Here is a 27,561-nt window from a genome sequence, read left to right on the forward strand (position 1 = left end):
CCTTGTCAATTAGACAAATATGATAGTTTACAATTTGAATTATCTACTTCCTGACTGAATTGGCTAGTTATCTTATCCGGGAAATTGGAAGCATGACTGCTGAAGGTGACCAGACTTCTATAAACCTCGGAACCAGTATTTACAGTATGTATTAGTTTCAGGTGCCTGCCTCCCTATTGCAGTGCTCTGCACTTTTGACAAATGGAATTTTGGGGGCAACAACAAAACACAGCTGTGCTCTGTGTAGCCAATTAAAAGTTTCCCTTCCACCTCTTTCCCTCTCAGTATTGGCTATTCTTTTTCAGTTTCAACTCTATGGTGCAAGAAAAGGGATCAAAAGATAGAAGAGGACATCCAAAGCACAGCATCAGTGATTTTTTTTAAGTAACCAAAATTGCTTTTCTGTACCTTTTTCAATTCTTACCCCAGTCTATTCAGCCTCCCGTGAGGGGGGGAAAAACAAAATCACCCTGACCTATGTGTACTTGCAGAGGCACTAAATGGCAAGGGATGGAAAGCCTCTGGAGTGGTGCCATGTTCAGAGCACAGGTTCTGCCAATGGCATCTGAAGTGCTGCCAATGGGAAACACAACATTAACGTCTATAGCGGTGGAAAGAACAACAGCTGCTTATGTTGTGTATTCCTTTGCCAGCGCCCATAGGGGGAAAAAAAGGATGTCAGATATGAAGGTGCTTGTGAAAACTTCTGGAATTTTTGTGTTTGTGTCTGCTTCTTTACATGCAAGAGGTGCATGTAGGAAACACAGTATTAACAGGCACAGAAAATAACAATCCATAAGGCAGTGGTAGAGAATTTATTTACAATTTTGGAATAAGGACAAGCAAAAGACATGCATTTATGCATTTTTAAAATCTTGAAATTAAACGTATTGGAGTATTACTGAGAAACGGAATACTCTTTAAAACTATTACATGGTCATATCACTCCATGTGTTATATTAGTGGACTGTTACTAACATTTAAAATACAATTAAACTTTTTGTACTGTACCTTGTCAAAGTATAGAATAAACTATATGGTTTAGTGATAGGAATACACACTATTCTAATACTAGATATTTCAATACAATACAATAATATTTAATCTGAAAACTTAATTAGATAACATTTTAAGAACAAGAAGATAGATGATAGATAATTTAGACATGTTTTTCGGCAGACAAGTTTAGAGAGCTAGAAAGTAACAGGAACCCTAATAACCGAGGCCAGTTGATGCTGGTGGAAGTTAACATACTCGAAAAATGAGGTAAAAAAAGTTAATCCTTGTAACAACACCAATACCCTGAGGGATAATCACTCTGCTGGTGTTTCGACAAGCTGATAACACTTCATGCATGGCTTGTTGCTTTGTCAGGAGCGGCCAGCCGGAAGAGTGACACATCTTCTCATTAATGTGAAGAACATATGTGAAAGCACACAGCTGCTAGACACGAGGTCTGGTGCGTGGTCGCCCTCGGCAAACGCTCCGCTGTTTGCTGGTACAGCTGAGACTGAGCAAGAAGCTTGAGCACTCACTGTGACACTGCAGGGTGAAACACAGAAGTCTTAATTTCTCCATAAAAAGCTTTAATGACATGCAGCCAAAAAAAAAATTAAAAATTAAAAAAAATAAATTAATCATTAAAATTTTCTACTAGCCTCCTTTTTTGTACTCACGAAGGGCTGCTGCTTTACTGAGTGGCAGACACAAAAACAACTGACAGTCATTCATATTCATTTATTCGTGTGAGTGATCGTTGCTTAATGGCAATCGTATGTCTTTGAACAGTGGGAGGAAATAGGGTGAACATGAGCGTACAATCTCCCATACCCTCGTTTTTTGAGCCACCATGACAACGAAACTCCTAAAAACCATAAATGTAATATTAGCATTTTTCACTCACATTCGGGCAGTCAAACTCTAGATGGCACTGGAGACCCAGTGGTGTGTTTCCCCCTGTGTTTACGTGTGTGTGTGTGTGTGTGTGTGTATAGCATGTGTGCGTGTAAATGTGTGTGCATGAAAGCACGTCTGTGTCTGCATCTGTGAGTATGCCTCCCAGATTCAATTATTCATCATTTCCAGTGCAAATATGGTTTGGCTTTTCCACGTCTCTTCGTTTTTTCTTCTTCCAGTTTTGTTTATTATTTATTATGCCGAGACTCACAATGTTTGGGTAGAATAGAAAGCCGGATAGCAATAATGTCACTGCGTGGGTGTTATAATTATGTTCAGATGCAAATATAGGAAAAGGTACAGGCCGAGTATTGCAGAGTACCCGGTGCTGGCTAGTCAGACACATTTGTTTGCCTTGCGTCGCACAGATAGCCAGCATCTGCAGACTGCATTACTCCACCAATAATCGGCAGACATGATTCTCAAATACCGGATCTGTGTCTGTGTTGAAATCTGCCAATATATCACGCAGCATGTTCCCACACTACACCATGGTAACGACTCAATTTGCTCTCTCCATTCATGTTTTTTTCTTTCCGTGAAGGGGATTTCGCATGTAAAGAATTATTCATAATGACATATTGACTTTGGAAAGAGGCTTCCTATCTATGTAAAATTCATGAGTCACTCAGCACCCATGGTAAATACATTTATTGATCGTCATGCCTAGCATTAGATCTTGAGGACACACTGAGCGATTTATGGTGCCTTCCAGCCACAACATGAAAAATGTTGTGGTTGTGCCACTGTTATGATTATGACTCAGGTTTTTGAGCTGATACTCATAAACATTATACGAATATTTGCAGTGAGCTTTCCAAATTTCTTCAAAATTGTAGCAGGATGTAGGGTTGGAGTAATTAAAAAAAAAAAATGTTCACAGAGAAGAAAAATTGCAAAACACTTTATTCAAGTGGAGGTAGTTTGCTCATTTTCAGTCTCTGTTGCTAGATGATCAAGAGGTCTCAGCAAGCATCGTTCAGCAATGCTGGAATTTGCACATGAATCCACTGTAACATAATTTAGTCCATATTAAATTATTTTGTGATTCTCTCACAAATGAAAATCCATCTTCATTAAATATTTAGAATGATTAAATATGTGGAATGTTGTGAACATGGCTGTTTCCTATGGTGAAAAAAAGGTTATATAAACAGGGTTATTAAATAAAAGCAGTCCAACAATGATGAAAACATGCTTCACAATTGACACCCACGAGCCAACAGCAGGGTGTCCATTAATACTAATCTGTTAGCTTATGAAACCAAGGCTGAAACAGCATTAATAATTAAGCCAATTATAGTCACAAAGTAACCCTGGATTCACCTTGAATGTTGTTGCTTAAGAATTTTGGAGGTTGGAGGATAGGTTCCCAGTCGAACACAGACAAACAGAAATTCACACTAATATTCACACCTATGACCAGCTTGCTATTGCAAGTTAACCTAACTGTGGGAGGAGTATCCGGAGAGATCCCACAGAAAGGCCCCAGTCAACCGGTGGGTAGCTCTGAGGCAACAGCGCTAACCACTGCACCACTGTGCTACACTCTATGGTTTTACTCTGATATTAATTCAAGTGTGCAACATCGAGTTTTCTGCTTGGTCAAAATTGAAGTTACAGTTACAGTCATGGACATGACTTCTACTTGGGAAATTCTATGAAAATCAGTTGATTCAGTTTTCTTTTGGTCCACCACATGGTTCTAATCTAAGCAATGATATTTAGATTCAGATATTTAGATATATAATCCCCACACATCACACCCGATACTAACCGTGATCTCCACATTTTTTCTCTCAGCTACCGTTGATGTTATGCTTTTTGTTTTTTAAGTGGGGAAATATCTTCAAATGCTCATAAAATAAATCTGCTAGCAAACTTTCAGGGTCAAGCACAGTGTTACTGTTGCAGCAGTTGAAAAATGGGGCCACTTCACTTGATTGCTTGGTGAATTGTTGGAACTGGGTGGTGTGAATGTGTGAGTGAATGATTGTCTGCCTTCCTGCCTTAGCTTTGTGAATGAAAGCCAACCTGTCCAAGGTGCGCCGCATCTCTTCGCCAATGTCAGCTGGGATACGTTCCATCTAAAACCCACATGCCTTCAAAATAAATGGATTTGGGGAGATTTGCAATGATTTCTTCCAAGAGCTATTTATTGGTTGACATGCTGTACAAAAAAGCTCATTTTATGCAAACCATACTGTGGTTGATAGGGTTAGGATGATTCAAAGCACCCCAATACTGGCTACTCCCTTTATTAATCAGCTTGTACATATACTTATTATGAACTTATTTTGGATATATGGATGTCATTTATAGCAAAAAGGGAAACACTTTCCTTAGTCCAAGCTCTGGATTTTGATTTGTTCACATTTAAAAGTTTCTATTTCTTGTAAAGTTTTTGTGCTATTTGGAAACTCTTAAGGGCAACATAAAATACTTCTTTTGGAATCTGTCCTCAGGTGCCTGAAAAACTTGAGTTATCCCTTTTTATAAAGTTCTTTAACAGGCTGTGTATAGACACATACACAAGCATGATAACTAAGTCGACTGCTGAATCGTCTGAAGAGATAAGGTGTCAAAGGTTCTAATCTGCCAACTCAAGGCAAAGTAAAGCAAACCCTTTGCTGTTTTTTTCTTCTTCTATCGCTCATGCAACTCTCTGCTTGCTGGCAGGCAGATACATGACCCGGCCAAAGCCGTGGGGAAGGAGAGAGGCAGAGAAGATGGCAACCAGCCAAGGAAATGTAAGTTCCTGTTTTTTTTGGTCATGGTTGGCATTGCTACATGGAGGCTTGAGATAAGATGGGAGCCAGGATTTTTGCTTAAGACTAAAAGAGGGAGGGATTGTAAAGGAAAAGGGGAGGAGACAGAGGAAGATAAGAGAAGAAGAAACAGAAGAAGGGGAAGAGAGCCCATGCTTAAGCAACAAAACAAGACGGGAGAGATAGATTTAGAGGGAAGAGCAGATAAAGCGGAGGGAAGGGACTGTTGGGATGTAGAAAGAGGCCGAGTGAGAGGAAAGAAAAAAATCCAAACGCAGAATGTTTAAGCTGACTGCTTTGTTCAAAAACAGAAGGATTTTGACGAAAGATGTGATCCCCCTGCACTTTCAGATCTTCTGCTATTTTCACTTACATCAAGTTCATATATTTGCACCTTACACTATCAGGTAATGATAAATATTTATCAAAATAATTCCAGTTTTAGTAGAATTTGGAAAATTCTGGATGTATATCAGTTTATCAATCAAACCACCCTCCTTTAGCATTAATTTTAAATAGACCAATGGAAATTAATGTGCATTTTCTTTACTAATGCATCTTGTTTATGGAATGACAATAAAGAACATTAAGAGAGAGCTGAGGAAAAGGTTCCACTCCTGGCAAACTCTATGAAGCCAGTGGGACAGATAATTGCAGTGTCGATTAGATGCAATGTCTTACTGTGGAAGCTCCCAGTGAGGCTCTCTGGGAAGGAAGGTTTACTTTGAATGATGCTCATTAGAAAATCATGCAAAGAGAAAAAAATTCAAGCACTAACCAGATTTCCCCCCCCTGGAAATCTCAGTTTTGTTCTCGAAATAACAAAATTCTAGAGAAAAAGTATTAAAGCCTTAGAGGTGGTTGGAATACAAAGAAGAGAACCATTGTATTGAGATTTGAAATATGTCATCTTGTTGTCCTAAGAGAGTTCAGCCTGTATTGGTAACTGTGAGTGCTGTCTGCCAGAGACTGAAACAAGAGAAAAGAGTTTGTTCCTCCCTGTTATCATAGTTAATGGAGCAGCTCCAGGCTGTACATCGATGTGACAATGCAGATTAGAGTTTCAGCACTGTGGTTCTGAAGCTTTAGAGGAAAGTTTTTCTAAAACTCTGCATGAACTTTCCAGGGCCAATAGAGTAACACACATGAATTTTCAAAATGAGTCTCTCTTCCATTTCAGAAGGCTCCAGCATGGGGTGAAAAAATCTCTTTATAATGTTATCTGGGTGTGCGAAGTAACAACGCTGCTGAAGAAGATTGAGAAATCCCTTGACAGTATTTTGCAGTTCCTCTGACAGTCATCAGTGTACCCTGAGACTATAGTAATGCTGTTGACATCCTATACTGACACTGTCACATGAGTTGCAGTGCTGACAGGAAATGTCATTTGCTCCTGCCGAGCCTCTCTTTGGGTCAGGGCATCTTTAGTATGTCTGTCACAAGAGGAAAATTACAGTGGCCAATTGGCATAGAAGATATACGTTTTCTGCACATGTTTGCTATTTCTTTTTTTTACTCACATCGTGATTGTCTGGGGTTGCAGGATTGGAACCTGAATGTAGACTCTGAGATTAAATAAAAGCCAACCTTTTATTATAGCTTGTACAAAATCCACAGAATGCAGAAGTCTATAGGAAAATTAAAACAGAATCCAAAGCAGCCTTCAACACATTACGAGGAAAACAGTGGAAAAGGACTACAGATACCGGAACAAGGAACACAAGCAAACTATGGCTTTAACTACACTCAGACACAGAGGGCAATCAGGCACGGATGGAAACATATTGGTAACACAAGTGAACATAGTCCAGATAATGAGACATGGAAGGAAGTGAAGGTGAACACAAAACATAAGCGACAAGATAACTACGAAAATAAAACAGGAAACCCAGAACAAGAGAACATGTAACACAGACACTGAGACAGTAAGACATAGGGAACACAGAGGAGACACGATAAACTGAAACTCGAGGAATCAAATATAAATAAAACTGTATCCATGAACAGAAACTAGATTGTAAACGGTGGCAAAACCAAGATGAAGAAAACCTGAGAGTAACATCGTCACAAACAGGAAGTGTCCGCTAGGTGTAAAAGAATGCAAGCTCAAAAATCCAAAAACAATTAAAAAACAGAAAAGATAAAGGCCAAACTCAAAATGTTGGGCTGAAATCCCAGAACCACAATAATGATTAATGTCAAAATGATGATTTTAATAGGAGTGTTTTCACAGGTGAACAAGACACCTTTTAAAAATCATCTCTATCCTATTCAGTTTAATCAGTCTACTGTTATTTGCCTTTATCCTTTATTTGTATCCTCATATAATCTAATTTTGGAGAAACTATCTTATTGATAAGAGCAGTCAAAGCTAATAAAAATCAAAGTAATCAGCTAAGGCAATCAGGTCCACTTATTGAAATTGACTACTGTCTGTTGCGGCTGATTCTAATCTCGACTGTCAACAACAAATGCCCTGACCGTCTCCATCTTGAGTGCTTAAATTAAGTGACTAAACCTTTCTGTGGCTGTAGTAACACGATGTTATCGTCCTCTTTCCTTTCAGATGGGATGAATGGAGCATAATCTTGTTTTTGCCTTATTAGGGGAAAAAAAGTGTCATTTTCGACTCCATAACTCCATATTTGTTGCTCACAGAGCAAATAATATCACGGATTGAAACGTTGTTAACTTTGCCTGTGATTTATCATTTACTACACACTTGTCAGCCATTGTGCTGTCGTGTGGTTTTTTTTTGTATGTCAGTGTGGACAAGCACAGATTGATGCTTAGGTAAGACCCCCAGGCAAACTGAAGCTTCCATTGAACATTGTGTCATGTCTGCCCATCTTTTCTTCCCCACCTGTCTATCCATCCCGCGTCATCCTCATTTCTTCTTAATTTGCATAATTGCTGGAAAAAAACTGTAAAATACCGCATTGTGTTGCATTATTATAAGTAATGTGATATCACTGTAACACACCCAGCCCTAATATCCAGCAAATACTGAATGTTATTCAGTATAACATTATAATAGATGATTTAATCGATCACTGACTACAATTACATACACACAATAATGGCTATTATCAACCCCGGAAAAGCAATAGTATAATTAAGCTGTTAACATAATCCTCCACACTGACAGCTCCCTGTAATAATCCTGTGCATGTGAGTGAAGTGTGTAGCTTGTGAGAGAGCGGCAGGAATTCGAGTTTTGTGAAATAGAAAGGACACAAATGGGTTCTGATCCTGCTGCTATCAAATTTTACCCCCAAAATAATTACGGGGATGACTTGCAGGAGAACAAAGGCTTCTATTTTCTGTGACTTTCTATCAGAGCTGTTCTGACACCATGTCTACCTTCCCTACTTCTGTTAAACTGCCACCTGCACTGCATTTACACTTGTCCAAATTGAACCACAGCCACATTTTTTTTTTTTTTGCAACATCTGCAATATATGCCATGTGACTCTGCTAACCATCTGGACCTGCCTAGCAACATGGGAATGAACACCTGTACAACATCATGAAATTCAGCTCTCACAGTGTTTTTGCTGAGACTGTTAGAGAGCTATTAGCTTGATTCAACTCAAAGTTGGGCTGAAGTAGATTTCTTCACATTAAAACATGCATTTGTAATTTTGCATTAACACAACAAGAAATTAAAGAACACGTTTATCAAGCAGCATGGTGGCACGGTGGTTAGCGCTGTTGCCGCACAGCAAGAAGGTCCTGAGTTCAATTCCACCATCAGGCCGGGGTCTTTCTGTGTGGAGTTTGCATGTTCTCCCCGTGTTTGTGTGGGTTCCCTCCGGGTACTCCGGCTTCCTCCCACCGTCCAAAGACATGCAGCTTGTGGGGATAGGTTAATTGGATAATCCAAATTGCCACTAGGTGTGAATATGCGAGTGAATGTGAGTGCGAATGGTTGTCTGTCCTTGTGTGTTGGCCCTGCGACAGACTGGCGACCTGTCCAGGGTGTACCCCACCTCTCGCCCTATGACAGCTGGGATAGGCTCCAGCGCCCCCCGCGACCCTGAAAAGGATAAGCGGAAGCGGATGGATGGATGTTTATCAAGCGTATGCACCAATCCTCATCTTATTATTCATTTGTAAGCTGTATGTGAACTGTAAAAGGAGCTACACAGTCCTGATTCAAATGACGATTATCCTCCAATTCTGTAACTCTACTCTGTTAGTGCATGTCTTTTAGCTTTTTGGCTTGTCCTTACATTACCTCTTTGTGCACCCCAGCTGTCTTCTTATTACCTTCATTCTGATTCTTTGAAGTCTCTTGCATGAACACTCAGCACCTGGTTTGAGCTGCATGAGCAGGGGGCTAGGGGGCAAGGAGGCCTGCAGTCTGGAGGCCTGTCACAGACCTTTCTGGCAGTGTGGAGAGGGAGCAAAGTGAGTGAGTGCCATGCAGCTGCTTCCAGGATCACTGACTCTATGACTGTTGGCGTAGAGTGAACAGCCTGTTGTGGGAGTAGATTTCCTCTGTGTCTGGGGGTTTTCTCTGTCTCTGCTTTTCTTTCTTTCTTTTGTCTGAGCTGGGTAATGAGCACTGCTGGCGAGAGAGACAGTCAATGCAATTGTGTGCGTGCATGTGTCTCTCTGAGCGATTGGTGATTGCCTGAATATAAATTGGATGTGCTCATTCACCTAAATCAAGGCCACATGCTTGGACCCACAGTCAAGTGGTATGGGTGCAATGAAGCGTTGTACTGTATCTGCCACTCAGCTTAAGAAATAAAGCCGGCCACTTTCCCTGGCCTACATGAAATACTCAGGGTAACCTTCAAAGACTGTTGTTGTAAACTGACTTCATGACTGACCTGATTCTTAAAGGTTTTGTTATTTTCATGTGGAGTTCATTTTTCTCATGAAAGGAAAGCTGGCATTGTTCTTACAGTTGGCCTAATTTCCTGCATCTCACATATACAATTAAATATAAGGTTATTCACAAGGTTTTATGATTTTGATGTAAGTGTAATTGTTGGTGCAGTTTTGTGCACTATATATATATGTGTGTGTGTGTGTGTGTGTGTGTGTGTGTGTGTGTGTGTGTGTGTGTGTGTGTCAGAGAGAGAGAGAAAGAGTGAAAGCCTGGGTTAACAAAGACAAAGCTAATTCAAAGAAAGCTTGGATATGCTGAGCTTGCTTTGTAGTACACACCTCAAGTGGGTTTCTAAGGCTGACAAAGTCTGGGACTAAGCCCAAACCATCTGGGGCTGAGGGCAGGGCGTGCAAATGTAGGCCAAGAAAAAGAAAAAGAAAACCATTCATTTTAAGTCAGCATTAATTTTGATCCCATGCTCATATTTGTACTGAGGTTTTTTCACAGCACATTTTGAGCACATTGCTCAAGAGCTGTCCACCATGTCAGACCTGATACAACCACTGATTGCTGTTTTAAGATGTGTATTCCCTGACTAGTTAGTTCCTGGAGGTTGTTGTTTCTCACGCTGTAAACTCTGATGTAAAGACAGTGATGCACCAAAAGCCTGATGATTACTCTGGCTTCTAGCAAATTGCACACTTGCTAACTACATGGCTGAGCGGTAGTAAAAGTTTATAAAGTGCAAAGAAAATTGGAAATGGAAAAGGGCTACCTTCAAAGAAAAAATGTGCGTCAGTATTGCAGTTAAAATGCTTCAAAATATGTGCACTTTTTACTCTGAAGTCACGGTTTGGATATTCAGTTTATTCAGTACAGAGTAGCTGGCCAGTAATTGTAGACAAGTCTGTCACTTCCTTTCTAACTATGAGAACTGCTTTTTGACAACAGGTTGGGGAATACACATTTTTCCCCAGGTGGTTCCTGGATGGCTGCAGATTAATCTATTGGTCTATGTGACTGGGACCTTATTTACCAGATTTCTAACTGTCACTGTGATTTTCATATGTCGAAAAATGGTGGACAAGTTTATGTCACATGATTATTCGACATGTGTCTGCAAAGCCTCAGTAGTTTAACAACTGTATCTTGCTGCCCACAGACGTAAATATAACAAGCAAACTCCACCAAGGAAGCTCACAGTCTGGGGAGTATTTACGTTTGAGGGAATAGTATTGTATTTTGTATATATTCATTTTGTTTTCTTTCTTAATTCATTGCAGAATTAAAATAAATGAAAAAAAAAAATCATTTTGACTATAACAATTATGTATTTATGTGAATATAGTAGACATTTAGCAATAATTTCACTATTTAGTAAATTTGTTTAAATGCTTAATAGTAAAGTGAAAAATGTTCAGAAGTTTATTTTGTATTCAGATTATTATTTATTTACTAGGTGCAACGATACACAAAATTCACGGTTCGGTTCGGTTCGATACTTTGGTGTCACGGTTCGATATTTTTTCAATACAAAAAAAATGTTCATGCCTTTTTAATTTGTCATTTATTAAAATTATAAATATATATTTTAACTCAAAAGAACAGTTTTTAAAGTTTTAAATTTAATGTAATAAAAAAAAATCTCTCTGATGGAGAAATCACTCATCTTTGGAAAAGAGAGTTTATTACAGAGAAATGGCTCTTTCCAAAATAAAAGCTATACTATACGCTTCTTCTGGGGTATATTCTCAGCAGCATATTAAACATCAGGTCCCCATAAGGAGACTCACGTGCTAACGGCTGTCTAAATGACTCGGGAAAAGTTTGTAGCATGTGTGCTTGATGTTTTTGTCTGCTTCCACTTGTCTTTGCACTAGGATGATGTCGGAGTAAATGTGCAGTCATATTTGTTGTGTTCCCACTATTGCTGTCAGCGTTAATCTGAAATGACGTTAACGCCACAACACGGCAAATCTCCGTTAACGAGCTACCGCGGATCGCCCAGTGCGTACACGTTAACGAGCTAACTGCGCTAACACACTAGTTCCCACCAATGTAATTGAGAATTGCGTGGCACATCCGACATACTGTTTTACTTTTGTCCATGACGCGCTTACCTTCAGGGTCATACGTCACAAAACCAAAATAGTTCCAAACGCCAGCTCTGAATGAGGGTGGGGGAGGTTCAATTTGCCATGTTGCAAGGAGAGCTTAACTTCTGTCTCGCTAGCTTGCCCTGCGCTCAGTGAATCTCTGTTCGACTACTCCGCCTAGGCTGCACTGTCGAGCGCAGATCCACTGAGCGCTCAACACAGACAGCATCATCAGAAGGAAAGTTGATAAAATAAATTAAAAATGTTGTATTGTTCGATACATATGCGTACCGAACCGAAAGTACTGTATCGAACGGTTCAATATCGATACGAGTATTGTTGCACCCCTATTATTTACATCTTTATAACCTTCTACTGCAATGTACGTAACAAAGTCATAATAAAGTGAAGCAATAGCAATAAGAAACATTGTTTTAAATAGCTCTATCTAGCATTATTATCACTTTGATCTTCAGATTAATTTTTTTTGAATTTTTTAATCTTTATACTGTACTCTGTATATTTTCAACATATACACCACACTTGTAAGAATCATAGTTTTTAAATTGACATTTTTTGTCAATTTTAAAACCAATAAATCATTTAGTTGACTTTGAGAACCTCGTTGCCAAAATTAAATGGATTGTTTATATCACCACACTCTATAATCTTACAAAGTTTTATCAGAATTCTTTCAAAACTTTTTGAGCTATTGTGTTTACAGACCCAATGACACGCACACACGGAAATGCTACTGAAAGCAAGACCTCCGTGGCAAAGGTAATAAATGCCTGTCAAGATCACTTCCCTTGGTAGTTCCTGATGTCTCCAGGAACACATGATGACACATAAACAAGCATATATTTCACAGGGTGAAAACAGCACTAACCCCGCTGTCCAGTGAAGTATGCATGGCTTTCCAGTCGACAGTCTCTGCCAAGTTCCTGCTGACCCTCAATCGATCCATTTATTGGAGAAAATCTGATTTCACTCCTTTCCTAGTTTTAACATAAAACATGATGTGGAACTTGTCAGCAATTATGAAATACAGAAAAAGGGCCAGGAAACATTGCAAGACTAAGTAATTTGCCACTGACTTTAAAATCATGTATTGACAAGCTGCGTAACCATTTGCTCTTCTGTGTCAAACCGAATCAGCTTCTGTAAACGGCGATGGTATGGTTACTTTGAATAATACATTACTACATGTTCTGTTTACTAATAATGTGCAGTGACTACAAAGTGGGGCCAAAATGAAAAAAAGATAAGAAGATCTCCACAACAGCAGCAATGTAACCATTTTGCATAAAAATAGCATTTTATTTCTTATGTCTCCGCTGAACATTTCTTTTGAAATAAATCATGTCAGAAATATTAAAAGCCGTGTAGGAGTTTTTGCATATCTCAGCACATTTGAGCTTTTTGTGGCATGGTTAAATATTGGACTGAATGCATAATACAGACACGAAGTGGGGAAAGATATGAATCCATCGTGTCTTTCTGTCCCCCCTTCAGTGTTTTATTTTTCATTCTTTATTTTTTTTAACTGATATATGATGTACCAGTGGAGCTGAAGAAAGACAATGATAATTCATGTATATTATCAGTTATAGTGTCATTTTAGGGTATATTTTAGCTTATATTTATTAAAAGCTTGAACTAATCAATGTCAAGACAGTGATCAGTGTTTAATAGTAATGGAAAATGTATGAAATCTACCCTGATCAGACTAAAACAAAGACTAAAAATACACAAACATATGTGGAAATGCTAAAACAATCTATTTAAGGTGTACACATTATCTACTCTGTACAAAAAAGACACTTATTCCATTTAATATATGCTCATTAAAATCAGATTTGTTTAAACTACACGCAAAGTGGCAAAATGTAAGGCAAAACTACTGCTTAGTCATACATAGATATTCATGTCACTGATGTAAAACAAATCACAATAATTAGTTTAATAATAATAATAATAATAATTAGTTTAATCTTAATAATTTATTAATCACTAAGACATATAAGGTAAAACGACTCTTTGATACTTTATTACCTTTTTATTTAATAGTCCTGACTGATTAATCACAAGATAGGGAGGCGTTCGGATGCAGCCACTGAAATACTGTCTCAGGTTCACGGCTTTGAAACAGCTCAAATGACACTCTGAACTTGTGTTCTGTCTTTCATTACTCTTTGCATTGTGGCCTGGTGTACCATTTTCAAAAGGGCAAAGAGAGAAGGAGTGAGAGCTGACCTATGCTGTAGGCCAGCTGCTTGTAAATAGACACACTGCTGTTGTCCTTCAGTAGAGAGACTTTCTCACTAGTGTAATTCATCTACGCTGTTCTCTGATTTACGAAGTGTCGCTTGCAGACAGTCAGGGTGGTGCCTTTATCTCTACCTTGTCTGGGTAAATGAATTCCAAATGGCACGCTGCCCAGTTATTTGTCAGTGCATTTGTTATCGCTGACAACCACAACCCCCCTTTAAACAAATATAAATCTGTGGAAAACAATCGCTGAGCAAGATGCAGCGTAACCTTTTGAAATATCACGCTGGCCATCAGTTTCCGTAGCAGATCATTTCCCCCCACTACACACGAAACATGAAAGTAATGGCTGCACGAGTTGTCTTAGGAACTATTCTCCCCTGCTTTGTTTTCTAAAGTCAGTAACTGGAATTATGACAGGATAAGTATGCTAGTATCATTAGACCGCGGGAGCTGCTCAGGGGTCCAATGACACAAGTAGTGTAGCTACAGCAATAACAGTAGTACGTCTGAGATGCCGCTTCCACACAACACATGCAGACATGTGATGGAAGAACATTTGTTATGCAGAAGATTGAAGTTGAAACTAGTCTGTGGAAAAGCACATTTTATTTAGAGGCTGTGAAAAAGAGAAGAAATGACAAGTGAATTTTCATACGCACTCTTGAGTATAGTTACACGAGGGTTGACAGGGGGCTGAGCTGCCTGCATGTCTGTAATTGCTTGTTGGTTCATAGCGAGGACGTAATAAAGTGAGAAATGCTCGCAGGGTGTAAAACAAAACAAGAAAATCTCTTACAGCTAGCTGAGGCTTCCACTGACAGACTAACATGAGTCTGATTCTTTACAAAACATTTCATAATTGATGCCAAAGCGATGCCATAAATTCAGAGATTGAATCTCACTGGCTTGGCTAATACCTTCACTTTTTCTAGTTGTACAAAAGTTCCATACATTATTATAACATTTGCTGCAGCATCCACCTATAGGCTCTGGTACTGGTTTACATTAAATACTGAAACTAGCATTGGAGACCATAAACCCATGAAGAAAGTGTTTACTGAGGTAATAAATTTGAGTGAGAAATTGGCTGACTTATTTTACAAACCAAAGGAATCATAGCCTGCTTATCATTTACTTCACTTTTCTGTCATGATCCTGGGTCTTATGACCCAGTGTTTTGAGTTTTAGTTCTTTTGATGTTTAGTGTTTGTTTAAGCTTATTAGGTTTCTTATGTTCATTTGCTTTTTAGCTCCCTCTTGTGTTTTCAACCCCTGTGAAGTCTCCCTTGCCCTTCGTGTGTTTCATGTCTGTGTGTCTTATGTTGTCATGTCTGCCTCTCATGTTTCCTGTTTTATTTTGAAGAGATCTTGTGTTCCTGTGTTTATTGTGTTTAGTTTTACTCTTCCACTGTGACATCATTATGTTCATGTGTGTCAGCTGTCCCCCATGTGTTCCCACTTCTCTCATTAGCCTACTGTCTGTGCGTTCTCATTCAGTCTTCGTCGGATCGTCTGTGTTGTTCCCATGTCAAGTCCTGCGTTCAGGTTTTCATATATATATATATATATATATATATATAGATATGCGCTCATCTTCATTGGCATGTTTAGAGTTTTGTTTGTTTTTCTGCCAGGGTTTTTCATAGTTTGTGCTTCCTTTCTAGTTTACCCAGTTTAGGTTATTGCTTAGTTTGCATTGTTTTTGCCCTTTTATTTTGTACTGTTCTGTCTGCCTTAATAAACAGCTCATCAGTTAAGTTTGAGTTTTAGAATGTCTGCACCTGGGTCCACTCTTCACACTCCACGCAGTTTGCCTCGGCAAACTGTGACATTTTCAGACATAGTGGCTAATTCTATCTTTTATATATCATCTGTTGTATCATCGGCCCTCTCTCATTCATAAGTTAAGCGTTATTGCTAGTGGTATGAACATTTGGCTGCTGTGTTTGTCATGGTGGATTGTTATCTTGCTCAGACACACCTGCATAACATGTTGTGTTTACTTGAAGATATCTAGATGAGTCATCCTGGAAAATAGTTATGGTTAAAATAGGCTGAGGTTAGAGGTTTAAGTTAATGCCAAGGTTAGAGTGTTCACCTTTGCACAGATATTAACAAACAGTAAGCAGAGACATGCCTTGGAGTATTATGTGAAAAGCAAAACAGAAAATGCAAAGTATTAACATGTAAGATGACTCGAACCTGGTGTGTTACTTTTGTGCCACGTCATACACAATATTTTTTTCTCACCAAGCTTCAGGTCTCTGTTAAAATTACTACAGTCAGTCTCTGCAACAATGGAAAATCATGTAGAATAAAAGTCCTACTCGCAACGGATTTTCAATTTATTAGTGCCACTTTAGCGACCATTTGTTGTTGATCCGTCATCAAGAATGACAATATGCTGGAGATTCTTGAAATGAGCAGCTGCAGGATTTAATAACAAATGCTGACAGGTCAGCACACCCCACGTTCTCACAAATATATCCAGGTAAATATAAACAGAGAGGAGATAAAGCAGCCTAAGCCCTTAAGAAGAACACTTCAGGGGGTGAGAGGAGGTGGAACTAATCTTATGGTGAGGGTGGGCTGGGGGAGCTGAGTGTAAGGGAACATCATTCATGGGTGGACACAGATGACACAGAGATGTGAGGACAGCAGAGGCCGTGAGACAGGTTTGCAGATAACAGTGCGGCGGGCAGATGCCGCTATGTTTGCTTTTGCTATCATGTCACTCTTTAAAGCCATATGCTGCAGCGTTGTGCTTTCTTGGTTGTTGCATCATACCAAATCCTAGAGATGGAAGTTAGTGATCAAACACAACAACATCAATGGCACACTCACCCAAAGCTAGGACTGCCTTGATGTGCGAAGTATAAGCTGTAACATCTTATATAAGCAACAATTCTCTCCCCCCCATCCTCTCATCATTATCAAAGAATCAGAATTCTGTCTATTTAAAAATGCAAAAGAACAGAAAATAGCTCAGACTGATTGATGGGACCTCACTGAAACAGACACAATTAGACGTAATTAAATCTCGCAAAGCCTATGCTGTTTGCCAATTGCTCATTGGGAGATGATTCTGTTTGCCAAGGGGCCTTGGTAATGTTGCACAAAACTCTTAGTCAAACAAAAGAAAGCCCTAATCCCTCTCTTCTTATATAGTGGGCTATTCATCCGAATTCCATTTCTGACTCAAACAGATTTTATTTACAGCAAAACCAAATGGCAGAAACAAATTGACGGCAGAGCAGGGATGATAAATAATTCAGCAACTTCTTGATAGGCATTTATCAGTTTTTTTCAACAGCCCCCATTCTCCTTGGGTTATCTCCAGCCTTATTAGTGCTATTGTTGAATTTCAGGATTCATTCTGCCTCGTGAGGATACACCTTGACCTTGCCTAATGTGCAAAAAAACAGAGCTGACTTCCAGCAGTTTTTGACCGGGGTATTTGGACATTCATGTATTCATCTCCAGAGGAGTCCAGATGCTGAGATACTGTTTTTTTTCTTCTTCTTTTTTTATGAAAACGGCCTCATGCCGGGAACAGACAGTGACTGGCTGGTGCTCAGTCTAATCCAAAGCAACTAAAAAGAGTAAACAAGCTGAGACATGGGGTACTTCTAGCAACACCACTCAAAATACAACAGGCAGCAAAGCTGAAACTAAGAGCTGAACTGAGAGGTTCAAAGCTTTTTTGAGGTCTCCTTAGGTCAAGCTTTTCTCTAAAACTGTGATGTTTTGCCTCAATAAATCAAATGTTTACACTTTAGCTATGGTGCTATAACCCAATGCTCTCCAACCCGAGGGATGTTCATGTGGCGGTGGGGAGCGGGGATGTGAGTTTTGAAATTGCTCACCGTCTTTTACTGCCATTAGTTCTACTTCATCCTTTGTTTCTTGTCAGTTTTCAGCAAAGCCTGTGTTCAATTATCCAATTACTCAACGGGTACCGTTACTCCACTGCTTCCATTTGTGCCTTTGTACTTTTAGTTTAGCATTCTAGCTGTTTTCTTGTATCTCCTGTGTATGACCTTCCCAATTTTTGACTGTTGCTTTTACTGATCCATGTAAATTTCAGCATCATTGGAGTTTTGGACTGCTTTGAATCTGCCTTATTATGATGATATCTTGTGGACCAAGCTGTTAAGATTGAGAAAAATTAAATAAAATAATATAAATAGAAAATAATGAGTTTAAAGAGTGTGTGAAAACACTAGGTGTCAAATGAACAGAGACGTCTTAAATTAAATTAATCCTACTTAATGTAGTATTTGATGAAAACTATTTATTAAAAATATTGATTATAATGGATACCAAGTGACAGCTGTAATGTGTCTGGATTGAAATAAAGGTAAAGACAAATAACTGCTATGATTTGCCTGCCTCACTGACAATTAAAATGCGGATTCTTATACCACTGAGGTCATCCTTGTCTCCCATGCACTTGAAACTTGAGGCAATGATTTAAATCTCTTCTGTCAATGAAGATCAAACTCACTCTGAGAATATTTGTGGCTCTCTGGATTGGTTTCTAACCTCTGGTCCTGGAGAGGAGCATTTATTCCAAACAAACCCTCCAAGCTGTTTTATCTGGCACTCCCGGAAACTGCCACCACTAATCAGAATGTAAGTACTGTGTGGATGGGCACACTTCCTACTGCGCCTGTTGATGCAGATCAAGTGGCCGGATGTGATCTAGAGACGTGGACAAAGTCTGCCTACATGTCCTTGACTGTCAGCACGTGCTGTCTCTGTGAAATCACATTTTTCTTTGTGGCCACTATAAAAAAGCAAAAAAAAACCAAACCCCCAAACCCTCAGGTTTTTAACAGATGTAAATAAGGCAACATAGACAGAGGCAACACTGAACAATCTCCATATTCAAAACATGTCTGCTAATTATCCAGCTATCCCTCAGGCTATAATCAATCAAACAGGCTCATTGAATTGCAAGTGAACGCTAGACTTATTCCTCTTCCTCTGCAAGAATGCAATTCTTGTTTCATGTATTAAGGAAGACTATATTTACCATATGAAACTTAAACATTCATACTTCACAGCTCATTTCAAAGCTGACCCAGAGTACCTCCGACCTGTTTAGAACGCAAACTATAGTTGATGCCAATTTTGTGGGAGAAAATTAAAGCAAGCCGTCGCACAAATTAAAGTTAGGTTCCAATGTTGATTGTATTTTAACTTAACAAGGCCAAGGCTTTCAGATAGCCAGGCAATTTCATTAAGTCTGTTTTTGAACAGAATGGAAATGGAGGAGCCGGTCTTTAACACTCGGCCCTCATAATTGACTGAAATAGAGCTGAACGTTTAAGAATTGTCCCTTGGCCCCCTCAGACCAAATATCGCTGTGCAATGCCGAGTAATTAAGAAACACTGATTGCCGTTTTAATGACTTCCTTCCAGTGCTCAATATATTGGCACTGGGCAAGGGACGCCGTGTCTCTCTCAGTGTGTGTGCGTGCGTGAATGCGTGTGCAGGTCCGAGTATAAATCGGCTATTTTGACAGACTCTCTGGGGAGTCGAGGTGTCATTCTCAACCCATTATCAAACCGGATCCTTTTCATTCCCAGTGTCCACACCTCTCACTCACGGCACACACACACACACAACCACACACACAGTGATCCACAGATGTAAAGTGAAACCATTTTACCGAGGCTATTACGATGACCGGTTATTGATAAAAACATTAAGAATGAACAGGTGTCTTACCGGCGTATGGTAATCACTCTCAGTCTTCTCGATTACTGTGCTTACTTTTATTTGACACAACTTGTGTAAAATCTGAAACCTGAAAATATGTGACTCTCCAACTTAGACACCCCTGGGTGCTGAGCCGGTGCAACTTTCAGATGCAACACCAGCGTGTCTGATAATTGCTGTCAGACTGGCAACATCACTTTTCTAAGGTAGCAGGAAACTAATAGTGTTGCTCCTAGAAACTGAGACAGGTAACCTAAATTCAGCATTTTGCTTTAGCTTTGTTGGGTATTTTTTTTTTACATTTGGGCACTTAGTTTCAACAATTTGCAACAAAAGTTCTTTGTACTCGGTATTACACAAAATAGTCCGAGACAGCCTCTTAGTTTAAAATAGCTGGGGTGCAGAAGAAAAAAAAAAGAGGTATCAGCAAACAGACTTTGTTTGCAGTGCTGTCTACTGGCAAAACCAATGATGCCATGCATGAACAGAAAAAAGTGCAAACAATACAGAAAATCTGACTATACTCACCAAAAATCAGTCTACAGCATATCACAAAAAAAATCACATAAATTCCATTTGTTTTTCAAAGAAATCAGTATGTTTAGATGTTTTAACTCAACAACACCGTTTAATATAAATTGTACAAACATAGACACATTAAAAGCTAAAAGAAACACCTGAATAACTGGAGGTTTTTTTGCAATTCACAGTTACAAGTCTTAGATCACAAGAGAAATGCAGTAAAGTGTGCTACTAGCACAAACCCATCAGATTAAATGGCCATAAAATGTACTGATGGGGGTGTTTATGCAGACAGAAGTGTTATTTTCGCTTTGATTAATGATAACATGCTTAAGATATGCAATCTAAGTTTTTCCCACTATCGTCGGGCACTGCTGTTGACATGTAACATATGAAAAATGTAAAGTACTTTCTCCCCTCTCGAGCTGACCCATCTGCGCATATTCAAATGTGATATTTTGGTTGCTAAATATAATGCTGTGCTGATGTTTAACCACGCTTTGCTAGAAATTGTGTTAATTGCCTCAAATCAATACCTTTCCAACGCCCTTGCAAGACGTTTTACCTTTTTTCTCACTTTCCTCACACATTTGAAAAAGGATGTTTTTGCGCTGAAATCATTAGACACCCACGGTGAATTCTAAAAGAAAAAAAAAAAGATGATCTAAAAACACGCGCATAGTCTGAGTGGAGACTTAATGGGGCTTTAAATAACTACTGTACTTCTTTGCTTTCCAACATCTGGTAACACAGAGGTGGAACATTGCACCTCTCTTGTTGTAACCGTGCTGTCAACAGAGCAGCTGCGCCTCAAACCTCGCCAGTTTCAAGTGATATTTACTCATATTGCAGAAAACTGTGCCAACAGTCCCGAGACAGATTGTGTTCTTCTTTGCTTGGTACATTACATTAGCCTTGATGAGCGAGTTAGTGGGGAGCTTTAGTGGAGTAGGCACCGGTGGGATCAGGAGCAATTCGCAAGAATTATCAACCACTGTTTTACTTTCATTATCACACCTCTGTCGCTAGTGTATTGCGTGCTGCTCAGTGGTCCTGGCTTATTCAAATAAATATGCAGCTGAGGTAGATGATGCTGGAGCTCTGCTGAAAATTAACAGCCTCCCGTAGTCTGCAGTCTAACCTAATCACAGAGTATAATGCAGTGTGCCGTGTCGTTCGTCAACTCCCCAATGGGGGTCGTTCTTAGTGGAGAATAGTTTGGATTTCTAATACAGGGTTTAGGAGCGAGAGTGTATTATAGGCCTTAACATTTGGAATTATGTTAAACAGCTACAGAAAAAAGTGTTAAGATAAAATAGAATTAAATATTTGAGAGGTCAGAATATCTAAACATCTATCCATACTGTTGTATTAATTACTATTGCAAATGCTCACAAATAGGCAAGGCAAGTTTATTTATATAGCACAATTCAACAACAAGGTGATTCAAAGTGCTTTACAGAGACGTTAAAAAACAAAAACAATAAAAAGCATGATTTAAAATTGATTAAAAAAAACAGTAGATAAAATCAGAGCAGTAGATAAAATCAGTAGTTAAAATATAAGTTTTGAAATTTAAGCTTAAAAGTGTGGATTTGGTGTTTTATTCAAATGCAGCTGAGAATAGGTGAGTCTTCAACCTGGATTCAAATAAACTGAGTGTTACAGCTGATCTGAGGCTTTCTGGGAGTTTGTTCCAGATATATGGAGCATAAAAGCTGAATGCAGCTTCTTCGTGTCTGGTTCTGACTCTGGGAACTGATAAAAAAACGGATCCAGCTGACCTGAAAGATCTGGAAGGTTCATACTAGAAGACTAACGTTTCCTACTACTGAATTTAAACAGAAAAAATAGTAAACTTAAACATTTGTTCAGGAAATGATTTAGACTTACTAAAAGCAAAGTAAATAAGAGAAGTCTGACAGTTCTGCAAAGGTCAGGGCTGCTAAACCTGAGGATCTCTATTGTATGTAGATAATTTAACTCACCCATCTCAGTGGAACAGAGGTAAATTGTGATTAATGGTTTGTCCCTGAACCATCTCCTCTCTCTGTGTAAGAAATAATGGACTAAATAATTAACAAAGTAACCACTGTTGTGACACATGCCTAAAGCACACGCAGCAGGAGGATCCTAGAAAGCTGTAGTGATTCTGTAACGTAGATCCTCAGTGGAAAGTGAAATTAAGTTGGAATGAAAATGGCACAGTTAAGATATGTCAAAAATGTGGAAAACAAGCAGAAAAACACACTGAGCAGTTACACAAAATTTTGTCTTTATTGCGCAATAGCATTCTTGGGTTTCAAACATGAACTCGTTTTAGAAGATTTATTCATTTATTATATTCTTAATAAATTAAGAAAGCTTTGAGAAGACTTCAGTCACTGAAGAAACGTGTGCTTGTTTTTTATGCAGTAAATGAATATATAACAAATACAGACGCCACATAATTTGAAAAGTCTACATTTTGAGTTTTTTTCTGAGACAGGCAGGTGTAACAAACAGTTTTCGAATTCAGTCAGAGATTCGGTCGCCAAGTCAGAACTATGATCAAACAGTAGGAGTTTGGGTACACAGATGAGGAGATTGCATTCTTGCTTGCACCATTTCTTTTGTAGTCTTGCAGTAATATTATCATTAGTGTTAGAGGTTATTTGCCCCCGAGTCAAACAAAGGCAAACTCCTTAAGAACACTCTCTTCGCTTTACATAACAGCAAACTAAGATGACAGAACAACATACCCGACTGCTGGAGTGTTGCTTCCCTTAAGCAAAGTTTGCACTGAACTCCATTCATCTGAGTTGCATGCTTGAAAGGATTCCTTGCAATGAGATCTATTAGGACAGGTTAGCATCACAGTCAAAGTACTTTTCAGTCCCCTGGAGTGAGGGTCATTATGCTGTATCGCCACTAATTCAAGTATCCTCGATCAGTGCTAAGCAAGACGTTGCTTATTTTGGAGCAGCACATTCCTCGAGGCTAGCTCAAAGTGTCATTTGCCAGGATCTTAACAGGATTCTCCTCAGCTATCTGTGAACTCTCAGGGGAGCCAGACATCTTTTGAGCCTGATCTATTTCTTTATAATGTCTGAATTTTTCTTAGTGGCCATGACTCACTGGAATTAAACAAGACCAACCTCTGCAACACTTGTGCGCCATTTATCTGGGTCACACTGATAAGCTCAATCTGCTCTTCATTTCAGAATGGAGAAACTGGAAATTAGTTATGTGCTGTGAACACAGCAAATGAAAATATACAATGACAGCTTATGCCGACTGGTGGTAAAGCGAGCACACGACAAATCATGAACAGCTAGTCTTTGCTTTTGTTTTCTTACCATTTTAAGATTCCATTCACTCCTGTAATGCACCACATGGAGGAAAAAGCTCACAACTGCACTGGCTGATGAGAGTGCCCTTTCAGGGGAAGCCTCTGGAGGTATTCATTTTTCACACCAGCATTACGCTGCTACCTAATCCAATATTAGCAAATTGGATGACTAATGATTCATATTGGAAGTAATTGAAAATCAGTACTTTCTTGCACCTTTTTCTCAAAATCTAATTAGCAAACCTTTCATATTAAGAACTGAACAAATATCTCCCCCTCTCCCAACCCTCCCCCCCTAAAAAAGGAACCCCCCCCCCCCCCCCCCCCCCCACCTCAGTCTTAATGGGCAGTTTTTAAATATTCCATCTTCTCCAACTTTGGAACACATATGCACTAAAATCACACATTTTCAACACTGCATGCATCGGGACAACGTGAATACAAGCAGAGTAGGAGAATGGATAAAAGGAAAGGGAGGATAAAGGGAGGTAAAGGAAGAGACGGAGAAAAGGAGAGCAAAGAAAGAACAAACGCCAGGGTAGAGACTGCGGCACAAGATTCTCCTGAGGGAGCCACAGAGATGGGTTGGAAGACAAATCAGGGCCACAGAGGTGATTTTGCAGCTGCACTTCTTCTTTCTCTGCCTTACCTTGTTCTGCCATCTCTCCTTTAGAATGCTATATTCCAGCTAGGCTGGTTGTGACTGGAATTACCAGAACCTGCTTGTTTATCTACAGAATCACTATTCATGGCATACCTAGAACCCTGGGTGTGCGGCAACTTTATTCCTGTATATCTTGATGAAGGGCAGAGTCACTCAGCCTTGACGCATTTGTCACGAAGCTGATCGAACAATGACATCAAGCTGTGCTGGATAAATTGGAATCCTACTGGGTCTAAGCTGGAGACCAGCGCACACACTGTCTGGGAAAAAATACTCAACCTCACAACTAGGCTGGTATCTCATTAAGTTATGTCCATCATGAGCCTATTCTGAGAGCAATAGTTAGACTCACTTTCTACTAAAAATACACATTATTACCTCGGGGAATAGGGAATGGGGTGCCTCACAGAATTTAAAAAAACAAAACAAAAAAACGGGTAAAAATGTGCTTGAGAAGTGAATTTGATTAAAGTGAACTCCTACTAGTTAATCTATCCTGATGCCACCACAAGAGGAATTAAATGGTTCACTCTAAGGCGTCCTCTCAGACTGCAGAGGATGATATGCTGCAGTTGTCAGTAATCAGAACAGAAGCTGGTGATGCAGGGGAAAAAAAGGGAATGGAGGGAAACAATGAGATGGAAGACGCTGTTAGAAAAAGCTTATTGACCTTGAGTAATGTTGATCAGGTCATTTTTAAAAACAGGCATGGCGCACCTCAGACAGGAGTTTCTTAAATACGATGCTGCCGCCGCTAAGTTCAAAGTGACAGCGTTTGTATAATCTTAGTGTAGAATCGTTGTGGGCGTGTCCCAACGTTGCTTTACTGCTGCTGAATTCTTAATTGCAACTTCTGCCCTCCTTTTTCGCAGGGTATGATACATGACTAGCAAGAAGCAGAGCTGAGGCGTCCGCATCAACAACAAAGGCGACATCGAGTCAAAGAAGTTGCATCATTTTGAAGCCTTTGTTTAAAAACCAGTCTGATCATATGTGCTGCGTTTTTTTGGGTTTTTTTACTGGGGGCGGGGGGGGGGGGGGGGGGGGGGGGGGTTAAAGCGTGGGAGGGCCTTAGCTCCCAGCACAAGTTAAAAGGGTGAGGAACGCATGGAAAAGACGAGAGAGCAGGCATAGCGAAGACAAGGCTTTCACTGGTGCAGAATCAGGGAAGGATACCGGCCCTTAGGGAGATATGGTAGTGCCGCAATGACATTTTTAGGGCAGCTGCAAGAGTTGCAGATGAGTATCAGATGTTATCCATTACTGCCTGGGAAACATTATTAAAAAACCAAAACATACAACAACAACAAAGGGCTATGTATAAATAAGGAGGAGAAAAACAAAGCAAAGATTTTTGAATAATAAAATACTGGATATAAATACACGCAAATAACTTGCTTTTGCGAGGCTGTTTACTGTGTATCAGGATGTGGCATGCAGACCGCCCTGCAATGATGTTTATGATGAGCATTTATGACTGAAAATACATTTGTTAATAAGAATCGGACAGTATTTAAAAGTACATATTTATCACTTAATGCTAATGCAGTGTAAGATGTTTCTTTTTCTTGTCTCGTTGCTTTTATGACCCCCTCAATACTCCCGAGGCATGCTTTCTTGCATGAATAAACAATAGAGGTGAATGAGCAAACATTTTCATTGCACCGTGCTGTTAAAAGTTGAAAATGAATGCACTGCCAGAAAGGCTGTCTTGTTTATGTGATGCATGCTCTTTTACCCTCAAAATCACACTACCTCCTTTGCTGCTTTCACCTCTGTGCAACATGAACTGATTCTGTACTCTCATCTGTGCTATCATTTATATATATTTTCTGGACTGTGAGTCCTATTTCCACATTTTTACATGCACAAGTGCTAAGTGTTGACCTGCTAATCACTGGAAATTCAGGCGAACTTATCACAAAAATGGCATATGTGTGAGTTACACAGATTAATATTTTCCATCCCTCAGACTGAGGCAGCTCAAATAGTTTCATACTCTCAGCTATTTGCAGCAAATCAGCCACCAATACAGAGATTCGGCATAGGAGTATCAGTGTAATATTCATGCTTAAACATGAACTTTAATGAAGTCAAAAACCTTGTGGGAGAGGGGGAAAAAAAGTACCGTTTCTGTTAAGAAAGGCAACTAATTCTTTCATCTTCTTCTGACATACTTTGACTTCAATCCCTTGCTTTGTCATTGCAATTTCACTAAGTTTCTGACTTTGTTCCGCAGGCAACTGACTCAAACAACTACTTTTACTGTTCATATGAGCAATAGTTGTGTGAAGTGAGATTGGGCTCCTCAGCATGACCATTTTTTGTCCCTTGGCTCTTGGACCCCTTGTAGGTCGCCGGGAAAAGCAGGAGATATGAACACGGTGACGATGGACAGTTTTAATACACCGGCACATGCCCTTTGGGGAGTCAAGTGGTTGCCCCTGCAGATATTATGAGTGGCGAAATGAAGCACATCCATTTCCTACAGCCTGAAGGATGACATGTGGCAACTGGGGCCTCTGATGGGATTTAGTTGTTGCCCTTTTTGTTGTACAAATTCCCAGTGATTAACAGAACAAAATGAATGTGCGAATCCCAATCCCCTTCGTGCTCGTGAGCCGTGACTATCGATTTCATCCTTACAGTCACTGTGACTTTGATTATTCTTGCTTACAGCACATCGGATGATACAATAACAAGAGAGTGCTGCTATTAAACTGAAATAATGGTTGCTATAGGAGAGTCGTTATGACTGCGACTGTTTGTCATTTCAGATTGCTGCTCAACAGAGAGGACTGCGAGTTGGCCAGGTAACTGATAAAAATGATTAGCTAGAGGACTGGCAGCAAACATCAGTGGAAATGCAGAGAGTGCACTTCACATTCATGATGTGATTTTCTCAAAACTGCTTCCCCGTCCAAAGGCTGATCCTTGTCAGGCTTAGAAGAAAAATGTGAACGCACACATGTTGCCGTGCAAAAAACCCAATGCCACACACACTCACACATGCACATGCACTCATATAAAACTCGTTGGGACTGCATTTAGAGCATTTGGTTAAATACAGCCTTTTCCTATTGCAGCGGCTGTCTCCCCCAGGATAAGATGATGCATAATCAACGCCCTGCTGTGGTTCACAGCCATCACATTGCAACTGCTCCTCCTGCGGCAGTGGTTTCCTTGCTCCAACACTCAAGAGGCAGAAGAAACAGTACACAGATGTATCCAATTAACACCTGCTCCAGTGGTTCACCGCCTTTATTTCGGTTTGCATATTCCATCTCGAAGCCTCGTCTGCAACTTGCCAACACCTCTTCTAGTTCTGCAGACTCACCGCTGAAGAGTTCTTGGATCTCGGCAGATTTGGGTTAGACAT

The 27,561-nt window shown here is 39.6% G+C and overlaps 1 long non-coding RNA gene across 1 annotated transcript; it reads left to right on the top strand.

The window, feature by feature from the left end:
* Nucleotides 1-4,644: 4,644 nt before the first annotated feature.
* On the top strand, nucleotides 4,645-27,346 carry LOC102797106 (uncharacterized). The gene is made up of 3 exons (XR_437405.3): nucleotides 4,645-4,706; nucleotides 26,960-26,995; nucleotides 27,269-27,346. It is a non-coding gene; the product is annotated as an uncharacterized LOC102797106 (long non-coding RNA).
* Nucleotides 27,347-27,561: the final 215 nt, after the last annotated feature.

This window comes from Neolamprologus brichardi, chromosome 12 (genome assembly GCF_056152115.1).
Source record: "Neolamprologus brichardi isolate AB-2024 chromosome 12, ASM5615211v1, whole genome shotgun sequence".
Classification (NCBI taxonomy): domain Eukaryota; kingdom Metazoa; phylum Chordata; class Actinopteri; order Cichliformes; family Cichlidae; genus Neolamprologus; species Neolamprologus brichardi.